This window comes from Dipodomys merriami, unplaced genomic scaffold (genome assembly GCF_024711535.1).
Source record: "Dipodomys merriami isolate MVZ:Mamm:240054 unplaced genomic scaffold, mDipMer1.0.p SCAF_16, whole genome shotgun sequence".
NCBI classification, from domain to species: Eukaryota; Metazoa; Chordata; class Mammalia; order Rodentia; family Heteromyidae; genus Dipodomys; species Dipodomys merriami.
The window spans coordinates 14,111,129-14,121,299 of NW_027202937.1; the positions used below are offsets into that span (position 1 = coordinate 14,111,129).

Sequence of the window (10,171 nt, forward strand, 5' to 3'; positions counted from 1 at the left end):
GGGAGTACCTCCCCTTTTCTTTCCTCACTAGTGAAAATAATTGCTGCTAGCTATGCATATGGGGGGCCAACAGTAAATGTATGTAAAACCTGCACAGGATTGGAGGTGGGGGTGGGGAGTCTATCAAAGGTCATGCTTTCAGTTACTGTACTTGTATATACAAGTGTCTTCCACTTACAGTTAGAACTCAGTTAATCTCCAGATCACATTGTTATCACCTCATTTTCCTTTTTCCTTTACTTCTTGTTCCCTTTTCCATCTCTTCTTTTCCTTTTCCCTTGACAATTTTACTTTTTTAGAATTATTATTTTTCGATCTTCAGGCCTCAGAGAATTCTGACAAGAGCATTATGAACTGATGGTATGAAGATTATCAGTGTGTTTTCAAACACTGGGGTTTAGTTTGATAAACAAATTCACACATAGAAGGAAAACAAAACCTGTCAAGTTTGGCATTTATGGCAAGATGACGGGGGCCATTTTAAAGAATACACAAGACTTCAGATATAAAAAATAAGTGACAAATATAATCTCAGAGGCAAATGAAATTTAGACATCCCAGATTTGAAAAAGGAATGTTTTCATGAGGATGAAACCACTGCTACATTAAAAAAAAATACAAATCAAATCTCTTTTAGAGAGAATTATTTCTCTCAAGTATTGCCCTTTAGAACAGAACTGATTCTGTTCTTTTGGGGAGAAGAAGGGGTTTAGGGAAGCAGTTTGGGGACTGGGTGATGTTCAGTTGGTAAGTGGGTTGTATAATCTGTGGGAAACTATTTGAAGCAGACTTCTCCAGCATGGTTGACTGGCACTCCTAGATTTGACCTTCACTGAAATGAGTCCATCCTTGATTGGCTGAAGGAAATGAGGATGTTTGATAGATTAAGTTAGTTTGAAACAGAGCAATGTATTTTCTTAAGTTTATGGTTATTTTGTGATAAGAATACTTTGCTTTTGGCCTGGGAACATAACTCATTAGTTGAGTGCTGGTCTAGCATGTACAAGGTTTCAAAATTTGCTTTGGCCTAAAAGTATATAATTATATAAACATGTATTTTTAATGTCTAAGTAATATATAGAATGAAATTTTTGTTTTATATCTGCATCTTTCCGCACATTTTAGATACCCTTACTGACTTCCAATTCAGTAATGAGATGAAGAGCAGAAGTGGAGTTAAGTTGATAAGGATGGATGAAGTTTGGGGATGTAGCCAGGATTATGGTTTTAGTGATGGTAAAATTAGGGTAAAACATTCTGGAAAATATATTGAGCACATACTGAGTAATAAAAATAATCATTTTCATTTTGATCTTTCTGTATCAAAGGAACCAGAAATAACTAGCTACATTCTGGTGGTCTTATTGAATTTATGACTCATTATTTTCTTTTCCTTCTATGTTCTCTCTACTGTCTGTTGAACATGAAACATCTTTCCATTTATTTATTTCTTTGATTTCTTTCATCAGAGTTTTATGGTTTTTCTATGTAGATCATACACATACTTTGTTAGATTTATTGCCCAGTATTTAACTTTTGGGGGTGCTAATGTGTTTTTAATTGCAAATTCCACTTGTTTATTGCTGGTGTATAGGAATGTGACTGATATTTGTAAAGTAGCCTTTTAATTTACAACTCTGCTACAATTGTTTATTTGGTTTAGATGTTTTCGTCTCTTATTTTTGCCCTCAGGCCATTGCCAGACAATAAGCCTGGATTGAACCTCTGAAGAAGAGATGTGTGAAAACCATTATTGCTCATCTGATATGTGCATCAGTCCAAATGGGACTCAACTAGTTTGGTCAACTCCAACTTATCAGTATCACAAACTAATGAGTCAAACAGATTCTAATTGTTTTAAACTATTGAATTGAATGGTTTGTAAAACAGTATTACTTTTCAGAAAATACAGGCACTTTCAAAAGGCATGCCATTAAAAAAAAAGAAAACAGGCTGAAGATGCAGCAGCATCTATTAAATGGCATTAGTGACAGAGGAAGCTGGTGGGTTGCCACATCTCTTACTCCACCATCGACTTCTCATGTCTCCCCACTGTTTTAAATTTTAGTATGGCTTTTTAGAATGAGTCTTCACATATTCTTATCCTGAAAAGGAAACATAACAGAGAAGTGATACATGGAATCAAAATCTACTGGTGAGAGGTTGCTATTAAGAGTTTTGGGAAAAAAAGGTCCCAGACTCCTTAAAGAAATGTTGACCTCTTCTGTCAATGAATTACTAATGAGGGTAAAGACTTTTTTTTTTTTTTTTTTGCCTGTTATGGGGCTTGAACTCTGGGCCTGGGTGATGTCCCTGTGCTCTTCAGCTCAAGGTGAGTGCTCTACTGCTAGAGCCACAGCACCATTTCCAGTTTTCTCGTGGTTTATTGGAGATAAGAGTCTCACGGTTGTTCCTGCCCGTGCAGGCTTTGAACTGAGATCTTCAGATCTCTAGCCTCCTGAGTAGCTAGGATTACAGGCGTGAGCCACGGGCACCTGGCAAGATTTTTTTTTTTAATCCTCCTTGAATTCAGCAATTTTTTCTTCATTCTGATTTTTCCAAACATTTTCTGGTAGGTAATTTCATAGGATTTTTGGCACCACCATTTCAGGGCAAGATAACCAAATGACCTCTATCTACATGTGAATGATTAGCTCCAAATTCTTATTTTTCTTTACTTCTCAGAGCTTTATTTTTTTTTTTTAAACATCAAGACATTGCTGTCCTGATTGTCTTTTTACCTCACTTGGCTCCCCCTCAATATTTTTTTCCAGTCCCATTTCTTATGATAGAATTTCTCAGATGTTGGTCCTTGGACCCCCTTTCTACATATTTCCTCTCTGATGAGTTCATTTATTCTCATGTCTTAAATACTGTCTATCCCATTCCATTCAGAAATACAGTCCAGACCATTCCATTAAACTCCAGATTTGTGTACTCAACCAATTCCTCAGCATTGCACATTAACACACACACACACACACACACACACACACACACACACACACACACACACACACACACACACACACACCAAAACAAAACAAAACAACAAAAACCCAGTGGTTGTTTCTATTATTCTTTGGATGGAAAACAGATTTCCCAGTTTTTCCTTCATCATTTTGCTACATCCACTTGTCCCCAACCTCTTATTGTATCTGTGTAAATTTTATCAGAACAAAAGGTGAAATGAAGAAGAAAAAGAAGAGGAGGAGGTGGGGGGGGAGGGGAAGAAAGGCCTACAAGGCTCCACTTGGAAGATCCTGACCCTAGTTACATCTCTGCCTACTCCTAATCTCCATCCACTTATCAGCAGTTATTAATCTAGCAGATTAATCACCTTACTCCAGCCTTGGAGATTTTTATTCCTGGCAGATGGGCTGAACACAAAGGTCAGGTCCTCCCCCTAGGCACCGCCCACCGCAGCCTGAAGCAGTTCTTGCTAAACTCCTTGTACGGAATAGCACGCGAAAACGAGTTGAAGGTAGTATGAAAAATACCTCTAATTTATACTCTGATCCTATTATTATTTAAATCAAAGGTCTTGGTCTGCCCCAAAAAATGTAAGAGAAAGGAACATATTTTGAAGTTAAAAAGTCTAATTTATACTCTGATCCTATTATTATTTAAATCAAAGGTCTTGGTCTGCCCCAAAAAATGTAAGAGAAAGGAACATATTTTGAAGTTAAAAAGCCTTGTTTCCGCCCGGTTTCGAACCGGGGACCTTTCGCGTGTTAGGCGAACGTGATAACCACTACACTACGGAAGCCCCTCTCAAAGGACAATCTTACATTACTCTACTAGTTAAGAAAAGGAACCAACGAATCCAAACTAAAAATCTATCCTTTCCTTAGGGACTTCCGCGCCACCCCCCCCCCACTCCAGCCCTTATTTTCTTTTCTGAGTTGCGACCTCATTCACCTATACTTTCTGATTCTTAAAAACAGCAATACTATGTCTAGATTCCCAATTCCTTCTACACAAGCCTCAGGGAGAAAAACCTCAGGCAGTCTCCTGGAAATTTCTATTTCCACGAATTTCTTGGCATGTTCTATGCGAAGACTTGGGTGAGATGCTTGGACTCCTTATCTCTTGCTGACTGAAAATTAGACTAGAAATCTCTTGAGTCTTTTTTTCCCTTTGTTCAGGCAATCTGTCAGGACTTTGGTAGTGAGATTCATACAAACTTTCAATAATTCATAAAGGAAATTTAAAAAATGTTTTTCTAATATCAGAGGGATTAGTTACTGTTAGGTAATGAGTATATTTCTTTTTGGACAATGTCACTCTTTCCCTTGCTCCTTCCCAGTTTTGTCCTCCCTTCCCCACCTACAAGTTCATTTTCCACATGTCTAGTGGGTACCACTGCTGCATTCCTTCACTCTTTGTCCCTCAATTTCTCTGCCCTCTCTTACCCTCCCAAAGATAGATAAAAGAACAAACAAGACAAAAAAAGAAAGAAAAGAAAAACAGCAATAAAAAAAAAACCCTCTTGTTTCGAATTCTTGGAGTTATGGAGATCCTTTCTTAATGATTGGAAAGTTTTAGGTCCAAACAGGAAAAAAATTATTAATTAGGACCAATTATTAGTGAACAAATATCTACGTACATGCACATTTATAATAAATAAATATAAACACCCAAACACAAACCCCCAAACCTAAATAAATAATAACCATTAATATGTTTAACCTGAAATACCATTTCAACATGTAACCAATAAAATAAAAAAAATTAAGTAAAAAAAAATGGGTACTAATTTTTTTTGTTGGTCATGGGGCTTGAACTCTTGGCTTAGGCACTGTCCCCAAGTTCTTCAACTATAAGGCTAGTGTTCTACCACTTGAGCCATGGCACCACCTCCAGCTTTCTGGTGGTTAATTGTAGATCAGAGTCTCACAGACGTCACTGCCTGGGCTGGCTTTGAACCACGATCCTCATATCACAGCCCCTTGAGTAGCTAGGATTACCACTTGTACCCAGCTGTAGTATTTTTTTTTAACCATTAATATGTTTAACCTCAAATATTATTTCAACATGTAACCAGTAAAGCAAAACTTTAAAAGTAAAAACACTTCTTTTGGTACTCAAGCTTGTGTTAGTGGCTATGGTTTAAGACAGCTCAGCCCTAAAACATTCTAGAAAAAAAAGGAAAAAAAATTCTTTCTTCACTATATAATGCTGGTAGTTTTTGGAGTAAAGGTGTGAATCAGGCATGTGAGTGGAATTGTATTAAAAATCTTTTTGTTCGAGAGTGAGCTGGTATCTTTATTAAACAAACCACTGCCACCAAAACTAAGCTACTTGACAAAAACCACATGTTTATGATAGAAAATACAAAAGCAAGATCGCAAATCTTGAGCATAGGTCAGTTACCTCCGTTGAGTCAAGCCTTATGATAAGGATGTTAAGGTTGAATTTCACTCCCCACCCCCAACCGATGCTACATTTCCGGCCCCCTTCTAACAGTGGAAGTTCCTATTTGGTACTGGGTAATAAGGGTGACCAGCTAATATAATGGTGCTAACGATACGGTGGACACACCAGCAGCACCTTGCTAAACATTAATGGGCCACATTCAAGAATCAGTGTAGCATCTCTGGGATGAGGCCCAGAAAACTGCACTTGATGCTGTCTTTCCCAGTGGTTCTCCGGTGTGCTAACTTTAGGGGAGCGTTTCCTTTTTGCAAGCTCCAAATCCTTTCCCATCCGCTTTCCCTCTCAGCAATACAAAGATGAAATCAAGGTCTGGGCTGGGACAGGTTCATTGTTTTATTCCTTGATACCCCTTACGATGCACATTATTCAGCACCAATTCGTCCTTTCGAGATAAATATGGTGCTTAACACAATTTTGTTGTTGTTTTGTTCTTGTTCTGAGTTCACCTTGACTTTCCTTCCAGGCTTTTCCACTCTCCTTCACAGATATAAGGACTCCCATTCGGAACTGTTTAATCAGACACTACCGTAAAGCTGTCACTTTCCGGGTGATGGATCTCATTCCAATCTTACCTTTGCTCGTACCGGTCTTGGGCAGTGAAGCTCCCGCGCTCTTCTTGGTGATCGTGTGCAGAAGTGGATGGGGATGTGGCTGAAACGCGTTCGCAGTCACACAGGTCGAGTGTTTATCCTTATCAATAATTTCTATGTTCTGACCCCCCCCCCACGCATGACACTGTCTTTTCATTTACGCACAGCTGCGTTTTCTTGAGCTATAGTGTGAACACTTCCTTCTCTTTTCCTCCAGGATGAATGCTCTGGCACGGAAACTTCGTAAGGAAATATTTCTCAATGCTTATTGTTTTTGTTCGATGGTTCCTTAATGTACCCTTGGCTTCCAGCTGCACGCGGTGCTGGGGTATTTATTCTTCACTAGGAATACAATGAAATCGGAGCAAAAAAAGAGGCAGGTTGAGTAAAATTGCCTAAATTCAAACTGACTAAAGTGCACCGTATGCGAGGGTGCATTTCCCATGGCGCAATTGCTTGGAACGATTACTTGGAAGTTTAACAACAGCACATTGGGAAACGGAAACACGTTTTGTCGGAACGGGGTAGTGAGGTTTAAGGGGAGTGAGGTCCGACGACGATCAGCGGGAAGAATGAGGTGGAGGTGAATGCAGTCGTTATACTTAATGTACTTATGTGAAAATGGATCCTGGTAACCAGAGGGGATAGTGGAGTTGGGATAGATGGTCGGGGAGAATGACAGAAGGAGTGACTTTGATCCGTATTGTACACATAAATCAAGATCTTCAATTAAAACCCTTTGTACAACTTATTTAAAGACAATAAAAACAAATAAGTTGAGTAGTTCGTAAGTTACGTCCACTTAAAATATATAAAGGATTTTTTCTGCTTTAGAGCATCATATAATTCATTCATTAATTTGTGCCTTCAATTTCACTGATCATTCACTAGAGAGTTTAATTTTTCTTCCACATTTACATTGGATACTGATGCTAGGTATGGATCAGTAATGAGTGATTGAAACTTTTAAAAACTGATTTACCTAAAAAAGGATGTGGAGTGCATTCTAGAAGTTTTAATCATGTTCTCTACCTCATTCTCAAAAAAAAAAAAAGCATAATTCATTTTGGATAAATTAAAACTTCTTGCAGCAGAAAAGTAAATTGGTAAATTCCTTCTACTCCTCCTCTAAATTAGGCAAAATGGATACAAGAGTTCAATAAAGTCAAACATTTTAAGAATCAAACTCACTCAGGAACTTTGAAATCTGGAGTTACAATATGAAAGAACATCTAGTCACCAATGAAATTTTTTTTGCAAACAGTATTTAAGGGCTCAGTGTAGGTGAAATAGGCATGTGAAAAAAGTTCTTTTTTTTTTTCTTTTTAATTCTTAAAAATGGGGGCAGTAGAAGAGGCAGTAGAGGTTTCCAGTGCACCCACAGAGTGGTGAAGATAGCCTTTATCCTTTGTTCCTTCCAGTAGATTTGTGGTCTTAGCCTCATTGCTCATCTTTTTTTTTTTGTTTCATTTTTGCACAATGTTTTCAAGCATTCCTGGACCAAGGGCACATGAGCACGCATGCACACACAGGCACACGGACCTGGACACACTGGTAATTGTGACCCTGGATATTTTAGGTTTCCATTTATCAGTGTGGTTTTGTTTGTTCTTTTTTTCATACCAGAAAATGGTTTAAGGAAGCTACCTGAATTTCTACTGTCAGCATAATTTTTTATTTTTTTCATATCTTTTGAAACAATATTTTCTGCCTTTCTATGTCATTAAGATCTACCACTGCTTTCAGATTATAGCATTCTCAATATGGAAACCTACAGGTATTCAACTGTGAATCATGGAGGGAAAACAACAACAACAACTTCCCCCAACAACAACACTGCCAATAGAAATAGAAACAAAAACACCACTATCAACAGGAGTAATCTGAAAAGACAGAAGGAAAGGGCCACCATGGCACCTTGTTTCCCTCCTCTTGCTTGGGGAAGGAGATGTAAAGCTGGAACTCAGGAAATGCTGGGAGCAGGATTTAAGCATACACTGGGAAAACCCATTGGATTTTTCAGTCCAATGCCTTAACCACTCAGCCACCACACCTCAAAATACACACGTTGAAAAAATATTTATAAAATAAAAAATAAATACTCAAGGCCCCATGATGCTATAACACTTTGTTAAAATTTTATTTGACACATTTCCTTAGTAATACACAAAGGAAAGTCTCATCATATCTTTCTACCCAGTCCCTTGCCATTCTTACCTAGTTTGACTCTATTCACCAGGTTGTAAAATCTCACTTCTTTTGAGAGAAGACAATATATATAACTTCATCACACGAATCTCTGCTTTTAGTCCCTTGGGTGATCTGTTTTCTTATGCGGTAGGGAATTAAGTAAGTATCTGTACATGTGCCCAGGATTCTGTTCAGTTGTGTTCTACACTTTGCTATCAAAGAGAACAATCTGATGAGATCTACCAGAATTTCAAATGCATATGCCCTTTGAAGCAGCATTTCTACAATGTGCAAGATATACTTTTATACATGATCTGTTTTACTGTGTTCAGGATTATTATCTGTAGCAAAGTTTATAATTTCAAGATTCAGAAAACATCAATGTAATTTAGGTCTCAAAATTATTGTGCATTAACTTGCTAGTAGTAAAAATTTAGAATTATTCAATTAAATGAATTATGTAACAACTATGCAGTAAAGAGCTATGCATATTTACATGGAGATATAACCATGCAATATAGTTATGTGTATTTGTGCATATGCTTATTTCATATATATATACATATACACATATATTTTGCATGTGTACATATGTGCATGAATATACACATATATTTATATTTATCGCATATTTATATTTATATATTGAATATAGTACTATAAAAGCAAAGTTCAGAGCAGTGTATAAAATACTACAATGGGAGATATATTTGTGTAATATTGTACATGCATTTTTTTTTACAAAGTATCTCTCTAAGAATATATAATTAATGAACATGAGACACTTAGAGAATGGGTCCTTTGATGATTTTGAAGGTCTTTCAGACTAAATTAATAACCATATAGGCTTTTAGTGGAGATGAAACAGCACCTTCTAATGTAGTATCAGTTTAAAATAACTCAACAAAGCCCTTTAATAATTGGTTACATTATCATATTCAGTGTGTTTCAATATCACTACTTTGAAAAGTGTGGAAAGAAAAATATTTTTAGAAGAAAGGGAGGCAAGCCAGCTGATATAGCAAGGTACATTATAAAAATCTGAGTTTTGATTCTTTTCTGTGAACTTGTGGTTTAGAATATTCCCTTCCTTTAAGTACAGGGATGGTTATCTCTGGAATGAGGGTCTTACCACCTACCTGCCTCCAGGGGAATGAGTAGGGAGGAGATGAGAGTGATCACCTATTTTTGTAATTTTCTCAAATGTCAAGGTGCCATATTTAAAGGTAGTATGTCCTGAACATTATCATACCTGTACGATAAGAAATAGAAGTTGATAATCCTGAAATCAATACACTTTTGTTTGTATGTATCTGTACGTGTGTGTGTGTGTGTGTGTGTGTGTGTGTGTGTGTGTATGTGATGGTTCTGGGGCTTGAACTCATGGTCCAGGGACTACCCCTGAGATGTTTTGCTTAAGACCACAGCTTTACTTCCAGCTTTTTGGTGGTTAATTGGAGTTAAGATTATTAAGGACTAAAAAAAAAAAATTATTAGAGACTTCCCTACCTGTGCTGGCTTTGAACCATGATCCTCAAATCTCAGCCTCCCGAGTAGCCAGGATTACAGGAGTCTGGTTAATATACTTTAAAAATAATTTTTGGAAGCCCTATGTTCAGTTTTAGTTTATCAGGAGTAACTGGCTGTTTATATCTAATAACCATATATTGATGATTCAATTGGAAAATATTTATTATATGAAGACTTGCTTTGATATCATGTTTCCAGAACAATTGTGCCAGGAAAAAAAAAAAAAAAAGCAAAACTTGGAATTAATGAGTAAGGTTGTCTATAACTTTGGCTTGATTCTTGTTGGCACAAACTATAACTTTGGGTAGTAAAACTATCAAAAAACTGATATAATGATTTTATAGAGAAGACATTACTAGATACTGGTTTAAGAGCAAAGTTTATGTTTTTCTGAATTTTCATTGTTGTAGAGATTGTGATGT

General features: G+C 36.9%; 1 non-coding gene across 1 annotated transcript; it reads right to left on the bottom strand.

Annotated features, from left to right (window-relative positions):
* Positions 1–3,696: 3,696 nt before the first annotated feature.
* Positions 3,697–3,769, bottom strand: Trnav-aac (transfer RNA valine (anticodon AAC)). Its single transcript has one exon. It is a non-coding gene; the product is annotated as a tRNA-Val (tRNA).
* Between the last annotated feature and the right edge of the window lie 6,402 nt (positions 3,770–10,171).